Source organism: Morone saxatilis, unplaced genomic scaffold (assembly GCF_004916995.1).
Source record: "Morone saxatilis isolate NCDOM2014 unplaced genomic scaffold, NCSU_SB_2.0 Contig7, whole genome shotgun sequence".
Classification (NCBI taxonomy): domain Eukaryota; kingdom Metazoa; phylum Chordata; class Actinopteri; family Moronidae; genus Morone; species Morone saxatilis.
Genome location: NW_023340246.1, coordinates 2552968 through 2575960, shown reverse-complemented (window position 1 = coordinate 2575960; position 22993 = coordinate 2552968). Strand labels below are relative to the sequence as shown.

General features: G+C 43.3%; 1 protein-coding gene across 4 annotated transcripts in view; it reads right to left on the bottom strand.

The window, feature by feature from the left end:
- The window catches only part of fynb (FYN proto-oncogene, Src family tyrosine kinase b), a 79198-nt gene that overhangs the window by 46402 nt on the left and 9803 nt on the right, over positions 1-22993 (bottom strand). For 3 of the 4 annotated variants that reach the window (XM_035678549.1, XM_035678548.1, XM_035678546.1), the window contains exon 2: positions 17561-17632. The exons of the other annotated variant lie outside the window; for it this stretch is intronic. The gene's annotated coding sequence lies outside the window, so the exon portion shown is untranslated. The remainder of the gene's footprint in view (positions 1-17560; positions 17633-22993) is intronic. 4 annotated transcript variants of the gene reach the window in all.

The window sequence follows — 22993 nt, the reverse complement described above, 5'->3', positions numbered from 1 at the left end:
TTGAGGAACTGTCTTGACAGCGCTGGCCTTTGAAGGAACAGAAAGAACCAGAATCCAAAATGGAGGAAGCTCTGATGAACACCCACAAGTGGTCAGAAAGCCAAAACTCAAAGCTCCCACAATATCTCCCTGTGCCCGTTTCTACTACTCCTGTGTCTACAGTGGCCTCCTTTACAATGCTCAGCCAGCCAGCACAACCACTGACAATGTAATCAAACCTGCTGCTTCTCACCCTGTTGTAGCACAGACAACACATCATGAAATAATTATTCACTTTACACCATCCTCGTGCTGTGCCCTTCATCAGGAGCAACACCAAGATAGACAGACAGACAGAGAGAGAGAGACAGAGACAGAGAGAGAGACAGAGAGAGAGAGACAGAGAGAGAGAGGTCTGCATGGAGCAATAATGACGTAGAAAATGATACAGGGGCAGGAGAGGAGGGCACACAGTGGAGGAGGAAGAGCATTAGCTGAGGAGGGAGGAGTGAGACGGAACTTAAGTGGAGGAGAGAGTCGACAGGGGGCGGAAGGGCAGGTGGTGGATGACGAAATGGACAGACAGGAAGACGGGCAGGGGAGGAGCTAGAATCCAGACGCTCGACAAAGGGAGCAGACTAATGATGGGCTCCGGCTGCCCTTCTCTGCCAGGGGAAAGCCTCGGCTGTGCAATCCCAGCATGCCATCCTGCTAGTGTCATGCAGCATCCCGCGGAGGGCGGAGGCCCGTGCCAGTCAAGGTTAGCCGCTCACACAACAAACACACAGACAGACGGAGGGATACACATATTATGTGTACACACATAAGCAACAAACGCATCCACTCTCACTCTGTATACATACAGCAAGTTACTGCATGCATCTGACCAGGCATAAACATGGCAGCAGCATCCTGACAGAGAGCTGGGTCGCCTCAGTCCGCTCATCAGTTCAACCATAATCACTTGGCTGAACTGTGTTGTCTGCTGCCTCACCTCTCATCACGTCAAAAGCCCACTGGAAAGGTAGATCATTAATCATTGCTCGCTGGTGAGCAAGTGCAAGAGAGATGGGAGAGAATGTGTCATTTACAAGGCCAATAATTAGCATGTTATTAGTTAGCTACAATAATATGTGAGGATATGTTAGACAAAGGTGCAACACTGGTGACAACCATCCCAACTGCTACTAACCTACTAACTACAGACTCACCACACTGACACACTTTCCGTTACAAGTCACCTTTGACCAAAAACATGCATCCTTTAATATAGTTCATGTCACAATTTGGGTCAAACATACATACAAGTAAAGACAGCCTGTATGCAAAAATAAGTATACGAGTCAAACATGTAAATATTGTACAGTTACAGCTTTGTATGCAAACAGTGTTAGTTTATATGATTATGAACTCTTTTTGGTATGAAATGAAGGGACAGTTCTCTTAGAGCAATGTACTGAGGGCAGCCCTCATTCAGGCAGGCCTGGCTTTGTGCCGCGGGGGTCACTGAGGTCACCTGGCACATCGCAGAGGAAACGCTGCCAACACAAAACCACTGCTGCAGCAGCTGTGATCCCTGCCTCCCCAAAAACACTCCTGCTGCCTCCACCAGGCCAGCCTAACCACAGTGAGATGAAGTGGCCTCACTTTTCCAGGGAACCAGGCTTTGCTGTGGTGGACATACTGAGGAATACACACAGCTGACCACTGAGACACTAAGAATCAGCTGGCTGGGAGTGAAAAGGAAAACTTGGACATGGCTATTTTTAGTTGGCCTAAAAACAACTTTGTTATAAGAGTAGGAAATGATTTAAGACCTTGGGACGATGACAGTAAAGGAGGAAATGTTAAAGTTAGTGGAAATAAAAAGGGAAAAATAAAATTTCTTCCAGTTTGTAAAGATTGTTTTTCTTCTAGTTTAACTACAACTTCACCAGACGTGAGTAGCTGCTACCGGCCTCCCAAAGATCAACAGCAAAAAGTTAGGCTCTCCATTTTGGCTTTAGGTAAGCAATCCTGCGGGGTTATTCCAAAGAGGCTGGGTAGAGTAGAGTCTGTAAAGCAAAGGGTCTGGGCTAGATTATCTTGTTTTCGCAGCTCTTTTTTTTTTTTTTACAGCACGTGTCCCTGCAGGAGGTCTGCCTGAGGATGCTCCAACCCCCTTCATTAAAAATCACAGACTCTATGCCGCTTTTATCCCTGTCAGTGTGAGCTGCTGCGTGTACAGGTTGCCTCCCAGTGTGGATGATAAAGACCTTTGTGCGCTACCTCAACCAGCAAACAGCCATAAAGCACAAAGATGGGAGACAGTGAAGATTGGGCATTAATGCATCTGTTTTGTTTTTTATACACTGCTGTTTATGGTTCATTTCAGTCAGCAGCATCTCCTCTCCAGTTGGGAATCTGAGCTGCGGGCTGTCAAAACCGGAACAACCCTTCCTCCTGCCGCCCGGCCCGGTTGTGGTTGCGCCTGGGGAAGCGAAGAGGCCGCATGCTTGTCTACATCTTTTCCTGCTGGCTGAGCCCGGATCACAACAACACTGGCCTCAACCATTTCTGCTCCCATGATCCTCTCTTCTCTCTCGCTCTCTCTCAACTCTCTCTGTCTTCATACTGCATACTGTCCTCGCTGCTCCCATCATTCAAATTCAAGCTGGGAGGGGCCGGCGGTGACACCATTGTGTCAGGGCGGCTCAGTGTCAGGAGCAGCAGCAACAGCAGCAGCAATACTGGTAGGAGCTGAAGGAGGATGACAGTGGACACCTTATGATCCAGAGTCCAGACTACCACTGCGCTGTTCTCAATGGGATTAGCTCCTCAGTAAAACTGTAGGGATAAAAGCTATTGCTGCTGAAATGATTAGTTGAACAGAAAATAAACTGATGGTCATTTTGATAACTAGTTAATTGTATGTTCACTGTTTGAGCCCACACTGCCATCAAAAGGCGTTTTAGTGCCCTTCTATGGGGTCACTGCCCCACCCATGGAGGACAATAAAGTGAAAAGGGTATATTTGGACACTACAAAATAATAAAATATGAAAATTGATACTGTATCATATAATGTGGTTTTGAATACATTAAATGACATTCAAGTAAACTGTGAAATAACATAAACAAAGATGGGGTGATTAATAAAGTACACCCCAGTTACTCTGCATCTAAAAAAACAGGCCAGTTAGCTCCCATTTACATTATTGAGATACTAATAATGATATTATAGTTATTGTTAAGAAGCACATTAAATTAAATACAATTTTAATACACTGCACCTAATGAAGATGACAATTAAAAGTTAGATTATAATAATAATCAAGTGCATCTGCATTGTGATTTAACTGTCTCAGTATATAGTTTCATATTTTTTGTTTGGCTAACTCACAAAATAATTTCGCAAAATATGATTAAATCTACACAAAATAAGTATTTTAGAGTATTTGGAAAGTATGTGTTTTAAATATCTGAACAGCTAAATAACTGAACATGCATTTTCTTTATTTTTCACATTTTAGAGAGACTAATTAAAGCGTAGATTGGCTTATTTTTATTGCAGCCCTATAAGCCATTTAGGTTAATATGTGCAGGCTCTCACCCAATATATCTTATATATCTTTTTATGGCGAGGTAATAAAAGTTGTTCCTTGTGGTCTGGCTCAGGTTTATTGGAACAAGGGAAAAAAACGTGGAAGCTAGAAGAGAGGGCTTGTGAACCTTCATTAAACGGCCTACAAGGTTACAAACATGTCAGCCAGAGGCGCAAAATTGAGTGTGCTGCTTGATGTGAGGCCTGCAGACATGTGCTGACAGCTGACCTTCTGTTAATAATGCAGCTGTGTCCAGGACTTGACCTGGCAGCCCTTACTCACCTTCCTTCCCCTGGGCTCTCGATGAATCAACACCAACACAAAATACTGCCTCTGCTCTCCTCATTGAAATATTCATCTGGTCCTCGGAGGAAGCCATCAATTATCTTTTGATTTCATTCAAGCACTTTTCTTCCGTAGTACAAGGCAGGAAACTCAACACAAATTTGGTTTCAACTGTAGTTTCAGATTTAGTGCTATGACTACACAAATGACCAACACTGATAGCTGGATATTAACAATTATGTCTGAGTTGAGTAGAGCTGTGAATTGATAAGAATCTGCCGATACGATACGAATCACAATACATTATTATAGTATGATTATATTCAAAACTGTACAATGAACCCAAACAGCTTTTATTTATTTATTTTTATTTTTTATTTTACCAGGAAGTCCCATTGAGATCAAAAATCTCTTTTACAAGAGAGACCTGGCCAAGGTCAGCGTGAGCTCAGTAACTGCAAGAACCTTGCATAAAAACAGTGATTTGGATGAGTTTTGAGCAGATTTCCTATTGTTCTATTAGACAATTCTTTTAAGAATTTAATTTACATTTATTGTTTTTCACAGAAGTGAACCAAATGCTGAGATAGAAGCATACTGTGTATATTTTCATTTACAGTTTTCTTACATGCCTTACAATCAAGCGTGCCTCACAACCCCCTCATGAAGCATTGGTGAGCCAGTGGTTTATAACACTGTTCCCTAGAGGTCGGGGGTTTGAACACAACAGGTGCTCTTTGGATATAGATACAAATGGACACACTCTAAGGCGCTTTCTTCTAAACAATTAAAATGCCTTTGCTGTCACGGCATGGTCAACTTATACCTAAAAACAAATTCAGATGCGTTTCGGCATCAAGCCTTCGTCAGGGAGTCAAAATACAACAAAATACTGTGATACTGTGTATCGATATTTCCTTACACCCCTAATATTTCTGCATTTACTGCGCACACACATCATTCACTTCACCCACTGTCTGCAGTATGTTGTCAGCGATCAGTGTGGTGTACAGCAGGCCGGATGCACCGCTGGGCTTTGGCTCAGAAACAAAGTAGCACACAAGCACAGAACAGAGGAGACACCTTCAGAGTCGCTCTATAGGCACCCTTAGAGGGATAGCTTGACATTTTCAGGCGCTTATTTGTCTTCACCAGACACTTGTCACACTGGGGGGAACAGGATGTTTCCCATTCGTCCTTCAGGTTTGCTAATAATGGTAAGGAGAGTTTCTTTTTTTTTTTTTTAAGCAAAATTGACAGTCTGAAACTTCTGTCCAAGGTGTGAAGAGTTATTTTTAAAGTGTTTATAGTTAGATATCTCATGAAGTTGAGATCAGGTTAACAAATTCAACAGTGCTAAATAACAAGTGTCTCTATTAATAATACCTTAAAGGAAATAATATGCAGCAATGAATATGATGATCAATAAAGGTACAATGAGTACAGATGAGAGATTATCATATTAGCATTCTTTCTTACTCATTAAGATGACTAAACCTATACCCAGGTATGCGGTGTGATCTCTGTAAGAATGTCATGACAACAGTTTCTAAGCACAACAATAAAGGTAACCACATGTTTACATAATTGTGACTAAAATACCTTATGAATCATTGCTGTTTGAATAAATAGTATCAGTGTTTTATGCTATAAAAACCTAAATGATAGTCAGTGATGTGGGACGAAGCCCTGTGGCAATTTCTCCACTGGTGGCCAGCATTGGAACAGCAGGTCAGTAACACCCGTAGGACACAAAATTCCATTCCCACAACTAAAGTCATATTTCCCAAAAGACTCATAACACTGTCACCTAGTCACCTTAAAATTACTTCTTTATAGACTTTTCCACAGCAGCCATTTTGACATGAAATAGTAGGGTAAACACAGCTGTTACCAATGATACCAATTAAGGTTCCGAGTCAAGGCTGATTTATAGTAGGCTCTACGTCGGGCATACACAAGGGACCCACACAGTTGTGAGCATTTATATTTGTATGCTGGTGTGTCTGCGTTGCGCGGCAAATAACACCACCAAAACACGCGGTGGGCTTTCTACGCTACTGTGTTTTCGCTGTGTACTTCAAACAATGGCGACTGAAACTGAAACTCTTCCTCGTCTCTCTCCGATATCTGTCTTGTGTTTTCCTTGTTTCCTTTCTTCCCCGCCTAACTTTAAATCTGGCTTCAGTGTGCTGCTGTTGTGCATGTTGGCTCACTAGAACTCTACTACACTAAATGGAACAGAACCTTAATTACTATCATTGTAACACCTGTGATTACCCTACTGTTTCATTTCAAAATGGCTGCTGTGAAAAAGGCTACCTAAAGATAAGGACAAACTTTTGAACACAAATTTCCATGTGACTCAAGAAATGACTCTGTTCTATACAGTGATGCAGAGAAAGACAAAACACTGCACCGAAGAGTAACACCAAGTGTCCCATTCAGCCTGTTATGATGAAATATGCAGGAAAACTCTTCTGTCAAGGCGCTGACTGCATGGTGCACAGGAAACAGGAGCACATAAACCACTGTTAGAACGCACTGCTGCAGTTTCCCCAGGTCCTCTTCATTCTGGACAGCTAGACAAAGGACAGCGCTGTCAGGGTCACACACTGTATTCAAATGACATATTGAAGAGGCTGCGATGATTGTGTCCAGGCTTGCTTCATACAGGGGCCATCAGCCACAGGTTTACAGTTACAATGCCACAGGGGCAAAATGCCACAGTCAAAACTGACAGACAAAAGATGTAACAACTGTGCATTTCATTACAGCTTGTGGGTGCTGCATCTTCCAGCAAAAGTGCAGATTGTGAAGAAGGTGCAACACTCCCTGGCAGAGAGCTTACACGCTCTCAGCATCATCATATGTCTGCAGGATGTGGTTCAAAGCCTTAAATACATCTTGTAGGGTGTTAAGTTTCCATTCACCTCTTAAGAACAATGTCATAGGAGAGCTGTGAATAATATGGCTCAGTCACAAAGCGAAAAAGAAAGACCCAGCTCAGTTCTTCCATTCGGAGGAAGGCAGTTTTGCTGATGAGCTGTCTTATGCCAAGTCGACCAGTCATTCTATAAATAGGCCAAGGAGGCCTCTGCGTCCTGCTCTGACTCTCTGCATTTCATCTTCGTCGTTTCACTATCAACCGACGGGGCTGACCTGGAGTCAAACAAGACTGCGGCACTTGTCACGTCTCCCTGCTCCGCCATCTCTGTACGGTGGCCAACAGCAGACCGCTGCCGTCCACATATTAACGCCTTTCCACTTACGGCAGATGCATGTTTTATTACCCAGCAGCCACATGCATTCTTCATGGCCTCTACAGACAGGATAAATGAGTTGGATGCCACACTGCTCCATGCTGCAGTGACTTCCTCTATCTTGCAGATAAAAATAAAGTACCACACGAGGCTGTATCTTTAACTTCTCTGGTGTCTTTGTTATATACGGTCACCACTGGGAGCAAACATTTCATCTTTAATAATAATCTCTGCACCCGCAGATGGCAGATGATGCTTTTAGTGCAATAACCATGCAGGTCCTTCCAGTGGGGTCTTAGAAGACCATGTAGTCAATCAATTGAAGCTCTGCAATATATTTGTATCTAATTTTAATACCTGCCATGTACTGGTTTCACAGACAACTTTCACAGACTTTTATGATGATTTTTACTACCTGTCAACTTACATTTTAACTAGGGGTGGGTGATATGAATACAATTTACTATTATGGTATGTGGAATTTCACACCCAGGATGGCCCACCCAAGCCTTCTGACTCTTCTTTCTTGTTTCTGGCTTGCATTCTTTTATTTCACTCTTTCAAATTTAGATGGCATCAAAAATAAACTAAAGGATTGGAAAATTGTGTCATTTCACCCTGATGTTGAGCTGATGTCTGTTTAAATAAACAACTGGAGAGGGTGACGCCACACGTGCCCGTCAGAAGCAGGATTTACCTCTATGCAGATGAGGCACGGTCGCCCATCATCACCGACCCAACGCGGTGATCTGTCTCTCCAGCCTAGTTGCTAGGCTACCACATTCCTGAGCACACAGAGCACTATGGGTGCTTGCTCTGCTGGCAGAGCCAGGTTGCCAGAGTCTGGGGAGTGGAAATGACACAGTAGCCATGATGATTAAAAGATACTGTGAATGATGGAGGATGAACGGGGACGGGGGGACACATTTTGGGAGACGTCACTGCTTTAAACATGACTCTGGAAAGAAAAACTCCACCTGTGTGTTTCTGTGTGTGTGTGACTTTGGATGTGAGAATGCATTGTGCCTCCGAGGAGACGACGTGAATCAGCTGTGACTTCTTGCGCCAGAGTGTGCAGCTGCCTGGCTCAGTACAGCACGTTCCTGCACACAGAGCAGCAGCGTCTAGACAGCAGCCAGGCTCACAAACGCCCCCACTGCTCAGAACCTCCAAAGAGGATTGTGTTCCGGCTGGGGATAATCTTTAAGGCTCATCATCCTTTGTCTTCACAGGGTTTATATGATTTGGTGCACACACGCACAGAAGAACACAGCCATACACATGAGGTGAAAAGTGAACAGCAAGAATACATATACTGTATTTAGTATAAACATATCTATTTTGATTAATTTACTATACAGATGCTACAGTTGTAATGGTCTAACATTACATTTTTATTACAAAATTACTGTTTATTTTACAGCGCAGTCTTCAACAATACAATAGAGTAATAACTTTTTTGTGATCATCCAGCCAAAAGAAAATAGAATTAATGGACATTTTCCTAAAAAACACCTCCCTTACGTCATTGTCATCCTCAGCAAAACAAAAGATAAATGTCATTCTTAATTTCACATAGCTCACACAACGGGACAAATCTGTCCTCCTCTGGAACAGCATTAGGTATCCCATTAAGAACTCCTGTTATTCCCGCCTCCCAAATTCACAGAGGATATGACCTTGGTGTCCTCAAGTATGAATATGGTTCTGCTAAAGATTGGCAATTACATAGTATGTGTTTTGATGTACTACTTTTCATTTCATGGCAATTCAGACATTAATTCTGAGACACCATGTCATGGACATTTCAAGGAATGATTCTTGGCCTAATTCAGGGGTCCACATACAGTCAGCTCATTAGGAAACATCCTCTGGGGGCCATTAATATTCATTTCATGTCAATTTAACCAGTAGTTGTTACAAAGTAGTTGGACAGATTGACCAACAAATACAGACTGACTGACCATCCTGTTAGTAGTTGAGTGTGCAACTGGACCAGAATCCATCAGCAGGAATGGCCTGACAGGTGAGAAACTGGTCACGCAGGGGCAGAGAACCTGTTTTCTGGGTGCGAGGTCCAGGCTGGATCATGGGCCAGGGGGCTTCCTGTGTGATTGATTGACCATCAATCATGGTTCAATCATGTGAATCCATGTGGAAACAAACACAGCCTGTCAATCTTGTTAGAGCAGAGCTCGGCCCTTTGTCCTCAGGTGGACAAAGCCCCAATCCATACTTCTGTGAGCAGGTTTCTATATGAAACATAGAAACTGTAACATTGTGTGGAAGCGAGTTTTGTCTCCTGGTCTTCAAAGTCTCTCTTCAAAAATCAATGCGCCCTGTCTGATGGAACCGCAGACACCAAGGCTGCAGGTCCATATTTTGCACCTCTCAGACTTTATTATGAAACAAGGTAGACTTCTGGTCACCACAGTTATATCATGTGCGAGAGGCAGGCCTGATGCAATTTGCCCCCCGTTGTCTTTTCTTGGTTTGCATCGAGGCTACAGCACAACACAGCGGGTGGGCTCCATTAAGATCAATCAGCAGATAATGTTTGAAGAGGGCTGGGCATGATGGGAGCCTGTCAGAGCACTCATAGTCTGAAATTGAAAATGTTACATTTATACAATAAAAGAATGAAAGCCTCAGGAATCATATGAAATGTGCATGAAGCATATGAAAGATTACACTGTCAGCCTGATGTTCTGATGAGTGCTTTATATACTCAGCTTGACTGAATCTGCCCTGCATCCCTCCCCTTTAAATGTTTTCTGAACATTTATAACGGTTTCTACACTGTAGCCAGGTTTTCCGTCTGTCCAAGTCTGGAAATGATGAGGATTTTAAAATCAGAAGCTAGATTAGAAAGCCATTCGCTACAGCAACTATACTGTCTTCAGTTTCTTCCCCATGCAGCTGAATGGTGCAACGGTGTGTACAGAACATACAGCACCTGAGCACTATAGGATTGCCTATATATATTTTAATTATGTGTTCAGTGAAACAGCTGCTGCCTAAGTAGCATTATTTACATTTTACATGTGTACTTTGATGAATAAAAAGTGTATTCACAAAGGAGGCAGATGAGGCCCAAATAATCCCTGACCAAAAGAAAATATCTTGCTTTTTAATTTTACACAAATGTATATAAACATATAAAAGTCAATAATGGTTTGGTTCTGACTGATTTGTTCCCATAAGTAACAGAACTTTCCAGCCCCTAAAGCTAGTAAAAAAAAATAGTATTAAAACATTTCCCAGCCCTATTAATAGAAAACTATAGTTCTAAATTTGTTCCTAGTTGTTCTCAGCTAGAAGAGGAAACAACTGTGCTGCTTTGAGCCCTCAAAGCACCAAAAATACATTTGCACTCAAAATTGAAACTTGACAGCAATATCTTTTTCCAGAAATCATGCACCGGTTACTCAAGATAATCCACAGAGCAGTTTCATATAGGAACTATTACACCCACCAACCACAGCTGAACGTTAGCTTTCTCAGTGGTGCTAGGTGAGCTAATGTTACAGCTCAGCTTGGTGTTAAGTTATGCAAATGTAGTTTTTTGTTGCTGGTTCCAATATATTGGAGAGAAGGCAGACATCTCTATGGCTGATATCTCTAAACCTCAGCCACTCACACCAAAACAGTCTAGACGGACTACAGGTAAGAGGAAAAATATAGATTTTAGATTTCAGGGTGAACTGTCCCTTTAAAGCTTTATCCTCAAACAGTTTAGGAAGAACTCCTGATGTGTGCTTACAGACTCAGACTACAGACTTACAGACCTCTTCCTCCCATCAGTGGCTGTAAATCAGCTGGGCAGCAGGCCTCTCAGCAGTCAAAACACTGAGGTTAAAGCAGCACTAATTCCTGCGGGGCTGCTCATTAAGCCGCTGGCTGAGTCCCTGGGGACCCGGGGTCCGGCATATGGCCGCTGCCCAACAGCCACCCTCAACCCACCCTTATCCAGCCCGCCATTATAATTAAAACCACGTCACAGCTAAACCTCCAACATGTGGAGTGCTGATGGAAACTGTGGCCCATTATTGACAAGCCAGACTGCCCCGAGCAGAGGAAGCCAGTGCAACATCAAAAGTGCTCTCTTGGTGTCGGCACCATTTAACTGCACTGAACCGCCTGACAACCTTCAGTCAGAAAACTGGTAAATAAGACTTAATGACAAAGCTGAGCAGGAACACTGAGAGCTTTGAGGAATCAAAGTGCAGTACATGTGGCGAATTTAGATAACTGAAGCTGTGTGTAGTGACCCCCAAACCCCATCTGATTTATGCTGTTACTGCCCCAGAGCTTTTCTTTTTAGCATCGATGGTCATCTTGTCTAAGATTACGCTAATTTACAAACCAAAAATGTTTTGAGGTTTTCAGCCGAACTGCGGCCAACAGAAAGACTCCATTGTTAGCCTCTGCGTCCATAATAAGCCCATCTGAGTGTGAGGCCATTAAAAGGTCCGGTACACCCAGAGCCTCTGTCTCACATCCCCGGTGACAATATACCTGTCACAGCTCCCGGCGGGCTGGGCAGTAAGTGTAAAGCTCGTCAGTGAGGATCTACAGCTGCTGTTGTTCCGGGCCGTCTGATTCCCCACCCCTGCTCTTACAAAGCGGTCAATAACAATCTCTGTTCATTCTCTCCTCCTTGGCCATATGGTGGCATTCATCTGCATGCACACAGACACTGAGCTCACCTGGGCTCTTATTTTTGCAAAGGTACATTTCTGCTTGTTTAGAAACACAACAGAGACTAACAGGAAGAGATAACAGAAAATACACTCACACCTTCAACCTCACAAAGGGAGTTGACTTGCAGGACCAAACAAAAAAAAATTAAAAATCACTAAACAAATCCCAAGCAAGTCATTAGCATGCTGCAGCAGATGTGTTGAAGGTGGGCTTTTTAGCAAGATGGTGAGTCAGTCAAACAGGATGAGGTTATGGTATTATACCATCTGCACAGTAGGCTCTATACACGACCACATACGCATTCTACACACACACACAGTTGCATCCTGTAAGAAGCAGAAACAACACGCTGCAGCCAGCTGTCGGTGCTTAACAGAGACAGTTCATAAACTTTAAACCATGTTACTTCCCCGGTCAAACAAACAAGACAAATAAGTATAAACAGACAACACGCTGCATAAATATCCCAGTCCTCTCTGAGCCAAACTTCAGCCTCCCAAGTGGCCTCCACCCACCCAGCCAACAGTATCCAGACGAGGGGGCTAAGTGAGAGATCATTAAAAAGGTTGTGGTCGAACCCCTCCAGCCCCTGGTTTTCCTACGCCCATCCCGGCCTCTTTTATCTTGAGTCAGATGGAGGGATGAGAGGGCGAAACATCAAAAGAACTTTCTGTAGAGGTGTAGATTAAAACCACTTGGAGCAAGTGGTCAATCATCCCACCTCTTTATGCTTTTTTCCCTCTCCACCTCCTTCAGATTCTATAACTATACTGCTTTGTTTGAAAAAAACATTAAGGGTGAGCAGGGTAAGAGCACGGCAACTTAAACTCAAACCCAGAATATCACAAAACATCATTCTTGCTGTGCAAGTGGGACCCAACTACTAAAACCATCCTAAAAGAGCAGCAACTGGCAGACAAACCTGCATTTCTGAGCACATTTTGTTGTTTGTGTGTATATTTTTACTTTGGGATATTTCTAGCATATTGTTCTACATTGCTATGCATGGGAATAATCTGTTATAGAGGGAACAAACATACCAATTATTCACCGACAGCAACATCAGTACCCCAAAATAAAAAGCAGCAGCCACAAACTGAGTACGGAGCGTGAAATGTGCTTTTTGTCAAAGCTCTGCCCATTATATTTTTACTGACATGTATAACCTGACTGAATTTAGCAGGTCCTCATGTTCTCTGGAATGCTGCACTTTGGTTATTTTTCTCAAATAATCAATTATCAAAAGGAGCTCAAGGTGATCTATTCAAATTGCTTGTTTTGTTTGACCAACAATACATTTACAAACACACTGCCACACATTCTTCTATATACGGCTGCACATGAAGATGTCACCAATGGATATGGGAGTGATATCTCGTTGTGTGATGCTGACTGAGGGTCCCAGGATCCAGCGCACCACGGCAGCACTCTGATGTTTCCCAGAGCTGACGTCTCTCTGCGGGGCAGAGCGCTGCTGCTGCTAATTCACCGACATATCGCCTTTCTCTGACACAGCACCTCGACAGTGTAGTGATGGTGCGGATAGGAGCGAGGTGCTCTGACATGAGTGGATCTGATGGTCAAGACAGATTGCTCTTCCTATAAAGCAGCGTACCCAACAGCCATCAAATGGCCGAAGGAAGACTGGGGTGGGACGTTCTATGTGCTGAACCTGCTGGTGACGGCTGGTGATGTGTCACACTGAGGTTTCAAGAGGCCTCTTTAAGACTCTGTAACAAGCACAGAGAGCCAGCATACAGTGCAGTACACCCTGTGCGAACTATGGTGGGTACACTTAAGTTTGCAGCCCAGATCCTGAACAGATAACTTAATTAGGCGGAGGAAGAAAAGCATGGGGATGGAAAATGCCACCAGATGTGTCAATATAATGGAGTGAAGCTTAGCCAGGTTCATTAGCGGCATCGCTTCTACCCACCTCCTTAACATAAGGCAAACTGGAAACCACAATGGAGCCACAGTCTGAGGGTAACGCTGACATTTCAGAGAATAGTTGCACAGCCCACACTGGCACAGTCATTATCGTGGAGGTAACAAGCTGGGAGGAGGCTAGGCCGAACAGTCAGCTTTGGAGCTGCCAGGAGGCAAAAGGCGAACACAAGTATGTGTTTGTCTGTCTCATGGCTGCAAATGACTCCAGCAATGAATATCAGTGTCTCGGATAATGTGAGGATAATTACCACTGTGCTGTTTAACTCTGCTTTCTGCACAATGCAGAAACTCTCAGAGTGGCAGAGAGAGGTGGAAGCATGAATACATGATTGGAATCAGTGACTCATTTTCTGTTTCTCACCAGCCTACAATACCACCCACCCAGCAAGAGCAGTGAAGCACACACACTCTCACACTTACATACATACATCTGCTTCCCACTGTAAGGTTGCTCTTGATGTGTTAGCTCTGCAGAGCGTCTTCTGATGCCTGCTGTGTATTGTGGGATGTCAACCGTGTCACCGTCACCCCAAATGCCGAGAAGCTCTTCCGGAAAAAAAAAAAAGAAACAGAAAAAGCAGAGTCACACTCGAAACCGTTTCCGCTCCACAACGAGCCCGCTCTGCTGGCTGCATCTCCGAGCACTGAGACACGCAGAAGAAGAACCGTAGGAAACTGGAGCACACATAATAAAGGAGCTATTAGCGCAGCGATGACTGAGCGTGCATAATGAATACACTTGCCATGAATGTTAGATACTCAGCTGACTCTGGTTTCCTGGAAGAATCCCTTGTTCAGCTTCCTTCAGCTAACCCATTGATGAATTCTACCAAAAACCCCTCCTCTCCATTTATAGCTGGTTGTCCGTTGCTCAGCTGGGGTTTTACAATGTGTCTCCTTTGTCAGCAGGCTGGGTTTGGGTTACTGGAAGCTCCACTCACACTCAACGAGAGGAAGCTACAGACTGAAACGCCTCTGATGAGGCCAGACATGGACTCTCCTTGGCTTCAAAATAGGTCGCATAACAAGTGAAGCTAACAAATGGCTGCTGTGTAGAACAGAAGGTTCTTGACTTGGACTGTACTTCACAGAAATTGTTCAGGAAAACAAAAAATATGATGAGGCCTGGCTGCCAGCTGTTCAGCAGAAACAGACTTTGTGTTTTAATCCTAGTTTATAAAGTACAGATGGGTGACAAATGAAAGGAAAACCAACATTAAGTGTCTTAGCAAGGTCTAAACTTCACCTCCGTGTTCATGTCTTGGTAAGGTGTTGGGCCACCATGAGTCTCCAAAACACATTCAATAGTCTTTGTCGTCGATGCTTGAAGTCTCTGAAACTCTACTAGAGGGATGAACATCAGTGACGATGATAGCAAATGATATCCGTCATTGTCAAAGCCTTCAGTGAGCCCTCATGTCCTGTATGGAAGCATCTGCATTTATTATGTTGAATTGCTTCCTTTCATTTTTCACCCATCCATTTGTAAAAAAACGACAAAAAGACAAGGTTACACTGACCAACCAACAACTACTAACAACAAATGTGTCTTGGGTGTTCTTGATCATAGTCAGCCCTGCTCATATCGATAGATATTAAATGAGCCAACACAACACTCTGAGGCAATACTGAGGGTGTAAAGGTATGTGTAATCTTCCTGAAGTGTCCAGAAGAGCAGTGGGTCTCAAACCTTTTGGTTTGTAAAAACAACCCTCAGGTTATGGGCATGGGTATAAGTATCCAATATATCATAAAAAGGACACATTAGATAATAGTCTCAAATATAAACAGAATTTTCTTTCTTACTTCTTTAATCATGTGATGCCACAGATTTATCTTTTGCCCATTTTGAGGGTCCCAGCATCCAGGTTGGGAACCACTGTTGGTTTAGTACCAGAGCTGGGAAGTAACAAAGTACAAATACTACTACTATATTACTGTACCTAAGTAGTTAATTCAGGTATCTGTAATATTTTTTTTTTTCCTGACAACTTCCTTTTTCCCTTCTACATTTTTACAGGAGTTTCTACTCCTTACATTTTCAAAACAGGCTCCTTACTTTAGTTTTAATGCATTTAGGGGGAATTATTGATTCTTATCCTTTTTGTTTTGCATCATTGCACACCTTGTAACTTCCAAAGTGGTAGAGATTCACCTGTACAGCCTTGGCAGTGGGACAGTTGCTGTCTGTTAGCCAAACTATGCTAGTTGGGATAGCCCCTGAATGTACATGTAAACACAAATGAGACCAGAGCTGTAGAGCCTCCAGTGTCATTTAGATCTACCATTTGAAACTGTTCCATTTCCTACTAAGTTACAGCAACAGTGGAGCTATGCACCAACAATAGATGGACCTTCAGGGCTACAGAGAGCTGCTGAGCTGTATAAAACAGGGAGGAAAAGAGTCTTGAGTGTGCATACCATGAAAGAAAAATGGTTGAATGGACAAATTGACTTTATATTTGATACTATGCAGGTTGTAGTATAGGGTATAGGTTGCATATCCAACAAATTAATGTCTTAGGGCTTTTGTTTTCTCTACAGCATCAAATCATACTGTGACCCCAAAACCAAGATACCCACAGAACTGTGGTGTTTTTTGTACCATTACGCCCCCAGCAAAGACAGTCATTATAGCATAGAGAGATATCCAACCACACAAGGTTTAGTGGGCGTTCAGTCTAAAACTTCAAGTCAGATCTTGGTTAAATCAGATAATGTGAACTTCTTGTTATTATTTAAGGACTGAACCAAGATCAAAAGGCAGAATTAAAAGCACATTATGCGCTTTCACACAAGATGTATGCTCACCCACACTGCTGCTTTATTTCACTCCCAAAACCCCTGCCTATTTGTCTGCCCTCTTTCACATTATCCATGTATTGTGACAGAGTGCATCTCTCTTGGATTAACACAGTTCTCATTTTACAAAATTTCAAACTGTTCTTGGACTGGTACATTGTGGACTTTGTAGACAGCTCTGACTTGAGGAGGCTGCTAGCTGTTGATAACTAATCTGACATCAGTGCCATCGTGTTCTACTCTAACCTAGCTAGGGACCTGGCACGCTAACACACGGATTAGGAAATAACTGAAACATCTCATCTGCTGCAGTTTTAGCCTGGAAAATATGTTGCATGGGATAAGAAAAAAAAAAAGCCTTCAGTTCAGGAGGAGGGATACATGAGTAATCGTATAGTGGCGTAGTTGCAGTGTGTAGTGGCTTAACCCCCGCAGCGATGGATGGGCCGACCTTACTGCTGCACTGCGGATTAAAGATGGCAGCAGCGGAAACAGACAGCTGGGTCAGGTCATATACTGTGTAAAGGTATAAAGGAAAACGACACTGGCTTTTAGCTGTTTGCATCTGCTGCCCTGTGGGTCAACCTGAAACAACACTCTGCTACAGAGACAACAGGTACACATGGTGGCCTTTTAGAAGGGAAGTGCACACATGTTTCCCAGTATGGAATACACAGTCCACACTAATGCACCACAGGTATGTGTATGTACTTGGAACAGCAGGCTGGCCTCTGGCAAACAATCCCAGCTAGTGGGGCCAGCTGGTGGGTTTCGGTGTAATGTATGACTGTGTCCCTATGGCGCACATACATTTAAAGACAAGGAAACATCCTCCACAGTGAGGGTGTTCTGCAGTGCATCCATCTGCTGTCAGTATCTACATGTTTTCATAGTGTGCACATGCAAGTAAACACGCCTGAATTCATCTGTAAGTGTGTTTGTGTGAGGTTACAAATGAGTGTGTGTGAGTCCAGTGGAGTGTGAAGAGTCGTACCTCTGGTTTTCAGCGTATCAGGATTTTTTTTATTTCCTCCACATTGCTTTGTGCGCCGCCAAAACAGAGGCCCTGCAGGGACACAGAGACGCTCAATTATTCATCGTCCCATTCAATAAAACATGAATATCAACTGCGTGTGCCAGACGCCGTCATTCACATTTATTTGTGAAAAATGGGTCTTGCAGTTTTTTTCCCAGAATGCTCTGGGACTATGCCAAGGGACTGTCAGCCTCAACTTCTATTAGTACAGCCTTTCTGACCTATTATCATTGTGCTAAAACATGAAACAGGATGATGTGGAATAGAGAGGAAGAGGTTGATAAACACAGATTTGTCCAGCTGGAATAAATGACCACAACAAGTTGCTGCTGACAACACACGAGCTGCCAGCTTCAATCAAAAGCCAGTGAGATGGCCTCGTTTCACCGCCTCTCCAGCAGGCAGGTGGATTTTAGAAATCCATTCACTCACTTCTCCAGGTGTGAATGAATAGATGTCATTACATGTAGGGTATCACAAACAGGCTAATCTACTCAGTGCCAACTGGTTAAATAAACTTTTCATTTCACGCACAGAATCATTTTTATTAGACAAAGGTTGCGTGCTTTACAGGCAAGAAGAAAAGAACTGCAAAACAAACTCATTCAGGAGTCGTAAAAAATGTAAAGTGACAGCTTCAGCCCCAAATCTGTACACATGTAAAAAATACAAATGAATGCATCAATAAATCATACTGTTAAATAACTAAATGGGAGTGTAAAAGAAATGTATAGCTTCATATTTCCCCTCATGCTTATGTGATAATGAGCTGAGCCGTTTATGCTCACACACACAGACACACACAGACACACACACACACAATCCCTGCCCTGGACATACATCAACAGTTTAAACTACTGATGTGTTTTTAAAAAAGGCAGAACTAACCAAAGAGGAGATTACAGACACACCACATAGTACCTTTTTATTTACAGGATAACTCTCCACCAGGCGTGGATAAACTTTACAGTGTCTGCCAGCTCTTTGAATGACAGCAGAATTACACAATGGAGTCATTGTGTGGCGGGAGGGTTGAGGGTTAACTGCACGGCGTGCCTCCTAACCGCCCTTTATTTACAAAAGACACGCTGTCACCACTGCCAAATATGTTAGAACCCATTAGCTGCTGATTTGACTTTAAAGCTCAGCCACTGTAATCTAATTTAATCTGTCTCTGTGGCTTCGCTGATTGCTGGAGCATAGCGGTAATGACGCTGCAAGTGCATGCGGGCTCTGTGATGCGACTGTTTGCTCTGCAACAGCAGACGCCCACGTGGAAAACTGCTGCTGCTGCTGCTGCTTCCACTGCTGCTGGTGGTTTGTATGCAGGGGTCTATTGCATGATCATTTCCTGTTATTGGTGGAATTAGACCGAACAGTTCATTTGATCAAAGTAAGATGCATTTTTCTGCACAAGATCAATAAATGTGAAGCAGGGCATGATGGGAAGAATATACATTAATTTGTGTGGAACTTGTTATTTGGCAACGTGGATGCTTATGCTCAAGTGGAATGATCATTAGGCTGGCACTGCTGGCTGACTGAACAGCTGAATGGCAGAGATGGTACACTGCTTTCACCTCTCTGCACTGATAACACAAGACAAAAAGAGAAACTAGAAGAAGAGACGTGGAGGAAACAAGAGAGAAAACAAAGATAATGAGGACAACCAGATGAGAAGACCTGCTTTGACGCTCTTCCTTTCCAGCGAAGTCTGTGGTTTTATTTTCTTTATGAATGACACGTGTGCTCTCATTTTGAGAATTCAGCAGGTCAGAAAGTACTTTTGAAAAACAACTATTACTAAAACAGGATGTGAGTAAAATTACTAGTAATATTTAAATGTTCAGCCAGAAACAAAACAGTTTTTTTGGCCAGAGGTTACAGCGTGTCTATTTTTGAGATCTGTGCACAAGAACTGTGAGGGTGTCCCAAAATACTCAAGCTGACCTCAGTGTGTGAGTGAAACATGTGATTTAAGGCTTCTTTACCAGCAGAAAATTGCCGTTTGGCTGCTCCCTGTCTTCCTCTCATCCGCTCTCTCCCTGCCACCCGACGCAGTCATGGCGACGGGGCTCCCAGCAGGCTTTGCTGCGAGTTTGCGGAGCCCCCTGGCCCCCGGAGGGAGAGCTGACTCTCTCTTTTCATCAGCAGCCCTCTTCCAATAAAACATAATGGCGCTGAGGCTGCGGGGGAAAGTCATTCAGCCACACAAAGCTGTCACATGACCGGGACGAAGCACAACGGGCTCAGTCATTCTGCTGCTGCCGCTCGGCTACTGGGACGGATGAGTGGGCTATACTGAACTGGCCAGACGCGCAGCATGATCCACAGAGACGACACCGCGCTCAATGTGCTGAGCTGCCACTGAGGGACAGTGGGCAGGAAGGCAGGCACCCGCTGTGCTCAACTGTACAGCCAGGGTTCAAGCTAAAAAAAATTGGTTTTGTGCTGATTTTTTCATTTCACTTTCCCCCGTTTTACCCCCAGAGTCGCCACCAATTCCATATATGTCTATTAGAGCTCTTGTCATAGTGAACCCCCTCCTAAAGGGCTGGCTCTCTATTCATCCTTTAAATTCTTTTCTTCCCTAATCTTTGTTTATTTTATGACCCAAACACACCAGCCATGTCCTATTGCTGCCATTTTTCCAGACATCAACATACTGCAAGATCAAAATCGATGCAGCAGATAGATCGTCTTTTTTATTCCTTACAGGCCCATGTCTGTCGCACTCCACATTTCCAGTGTGCAAACTCTTCTAGCACAGGCCAAGGTAACTGATTATATCATCAGGGGTTATTTTCTCAGACTTGACTAAGACATTATAAAACTGTTTTCACACACTGACCAGTGTCGAATTAGTGGAGTTCCCCATCAACAGACATGCATCATCACATACTTATGTTCAAAACAATCTGCTTAGCCAATAAATACAAACGAAGAAAGTTACAAACTTTAAAAGCCATTTCCAAGCAGACGGTGGGTATCTGATACTTAACAGTAGAGCTGATCTGGTTAGAGGATTAATCGATCAACCAAAAATGAATCCACAACACTTTTAATAATTTGGTAATCTATCAAGCAAAAGTGCAAAACATTGTAAAGTTTCTTTAACCATTTACACCCTGGACACACAGCATGCATGAGCAGTGCATTACAGCTTCCTCGCTGCAGTGGCTCACACGCCTGCACTGCTGCTAGCCCTTTGTTCCTACATCGAGTTTGTCTTTGATAAATACAACAAAAGCCTTGTTAACAAATGAATGCATTCTGTGCACAGAAACACAATCTGAAACAGACACAGAAGGTGTTGAGTTAAAAAACTATTTCTATATTTTTATCTGACACGTTCTACAGATACATACACTGTAGTGAAAGGTGTTTATGTTGCTGTAAAACATCCATATGGACACATATATACATATTGTTTTCACTGTCACTATTTCACTTTTTTGCTGGGAACCTTGTAGACCTCTGCTCTCGTGACGCATTACTGCTGCCTTGCAGCTCATGCGAGCAGTGATGCTGCTCTTACCTGTTGACGTGGGCACTAAAGTAAAAATCAAGAAGCTCTGCTGCAGCTGCAGCAGGCAGTGCGGCCAGAGCTTTGCACAACAATGGTTCTACTACCATTTTCCACCATTTCTGGCCATTTCTAGACTAAATAATAAATCTATTCATTTAAAAAATAATCATTGATGTATGTATTATATTAATGTAAATCATCAGTTCCACTCCCTACTCATAAGAGATTTCCAAAGGAGGATTCTAAAAGCTAAAAAACTCACACTGCCTCCTTCTCTCATTCACTTTCCTCCTGTCCTTTCCTTGCTTCCTCCAACTTATATCCTGGTACAAGACAAGTGGCAGCGCAAGAAGAGAGGAAGCCCCGCTGAACAGGTCTGCAGAAGTCAGGGACACGCTCCCTCACTGGCTTCCCACCTATGAACACAGCCACTTATAATCTTTGGGGGCCCAGGCCAAGACAGAGGCTCCCCTGTTGGGAAATTAACCCAAATCAGTGCTGGTGGGCGACTGCTTTACCCCTGCGCCGCTCAGACGAACCTTGCTTCGTACAGTTTAACATAAAGCTCGCCGTCAGCCACCCACTTCTGGTTCATTTCCAGGGCTAGTCTCTAAAGGGTAAGTAGGGCACTTTGCCATTTCAATAATAGCTGCATTTGCAAAGCTTACAGCTGCAGGCTACAGCCTTTACATGGATTTAGAGCAACCTTAGAGATGGTGGGGTAGTTGACTAGTTATAATCTATTCAGCTGCCTGTGTTTTTTTTCTGAAACATTGTCATGGAGTTCATGGTTAAGATGTGACATGCTAGAGAGTCGTTTCATCCCCATTCCCATGAGCCCTGGCGGATGTGATTTGACTGACAGGTCGGGACTGCCGGTGGGCTGTGAGCCCTCACTGAGAGGCTGACTGACAGACACTGCTGAGAAGTGGATTAAAATGGACAATTATCCTCACAGCACATGAGGCCTCCTGTACTCTATCTGCAGCGGCTTTTGCATCTACACTACACCAGAGAGGGATTTGCCAGGTTATTAAAGCATTAAGGAATAAGCAAAAACGAGGGTGTTTTTCCAGATCAAGAGCAAACACTTCAGAAATGCTGAAAAGCTTTTGTGTGTTCATAGGAAGACAGAATTAACAGCTGATCTTATTCCCACAGCGGCCACCCTGAACAGCAGTGCGTTAGGGAAACTCCTGAATGACTGAGGGTGATGCAGAGAAAATCTTCTATGAGTGTGTGTAATTTGATATCATTGATACATCGTCACACGGTGGTCCCTTTTCTGGAACATCAACTTGGAAACCGTTTATGGATAAAATAAATTGACAGGATTTTCAGTGGTTGACTAATCCATTGAATAAATACATGATAAAAACAAGGTACTAAATCACACTGAAATCAAGAGATACAACTTCAATTCCTGCTGCAGTTTATTCAATGTTTAATTACAGCAACCAATAACTCTTTCAACAGACACACTGTACATATGGCATATGATTATTATAGTAAGACAGACTTGGAAAGAAAATCAGAACCACCTTTACAACGGTGGTGGTCCACGGCCAGGGGGGTCCATACCACGTCCATGTGGTTGGAGAAAGTGGTTACAAGATGATAAACAAGACTCAAACAAGAAAATAAACAAACATTCTACAAGATTCTTTGCTTCTTTATTATAAAATACTGGATATTTCTCTTTCTCAATAAAACAATCTGAGAAGAGAACATCCCTTTCTCAGATGAATGCAACTTGTGAGAAGGCCGCGGGGTGGCACGCATGCACGGCTTCCATCAAAAGGTTAGAAGCTGAGAAGGTTGGGAGAGGTTAAAGAAAAGTCTGTTGGCAGAAATGGAATATA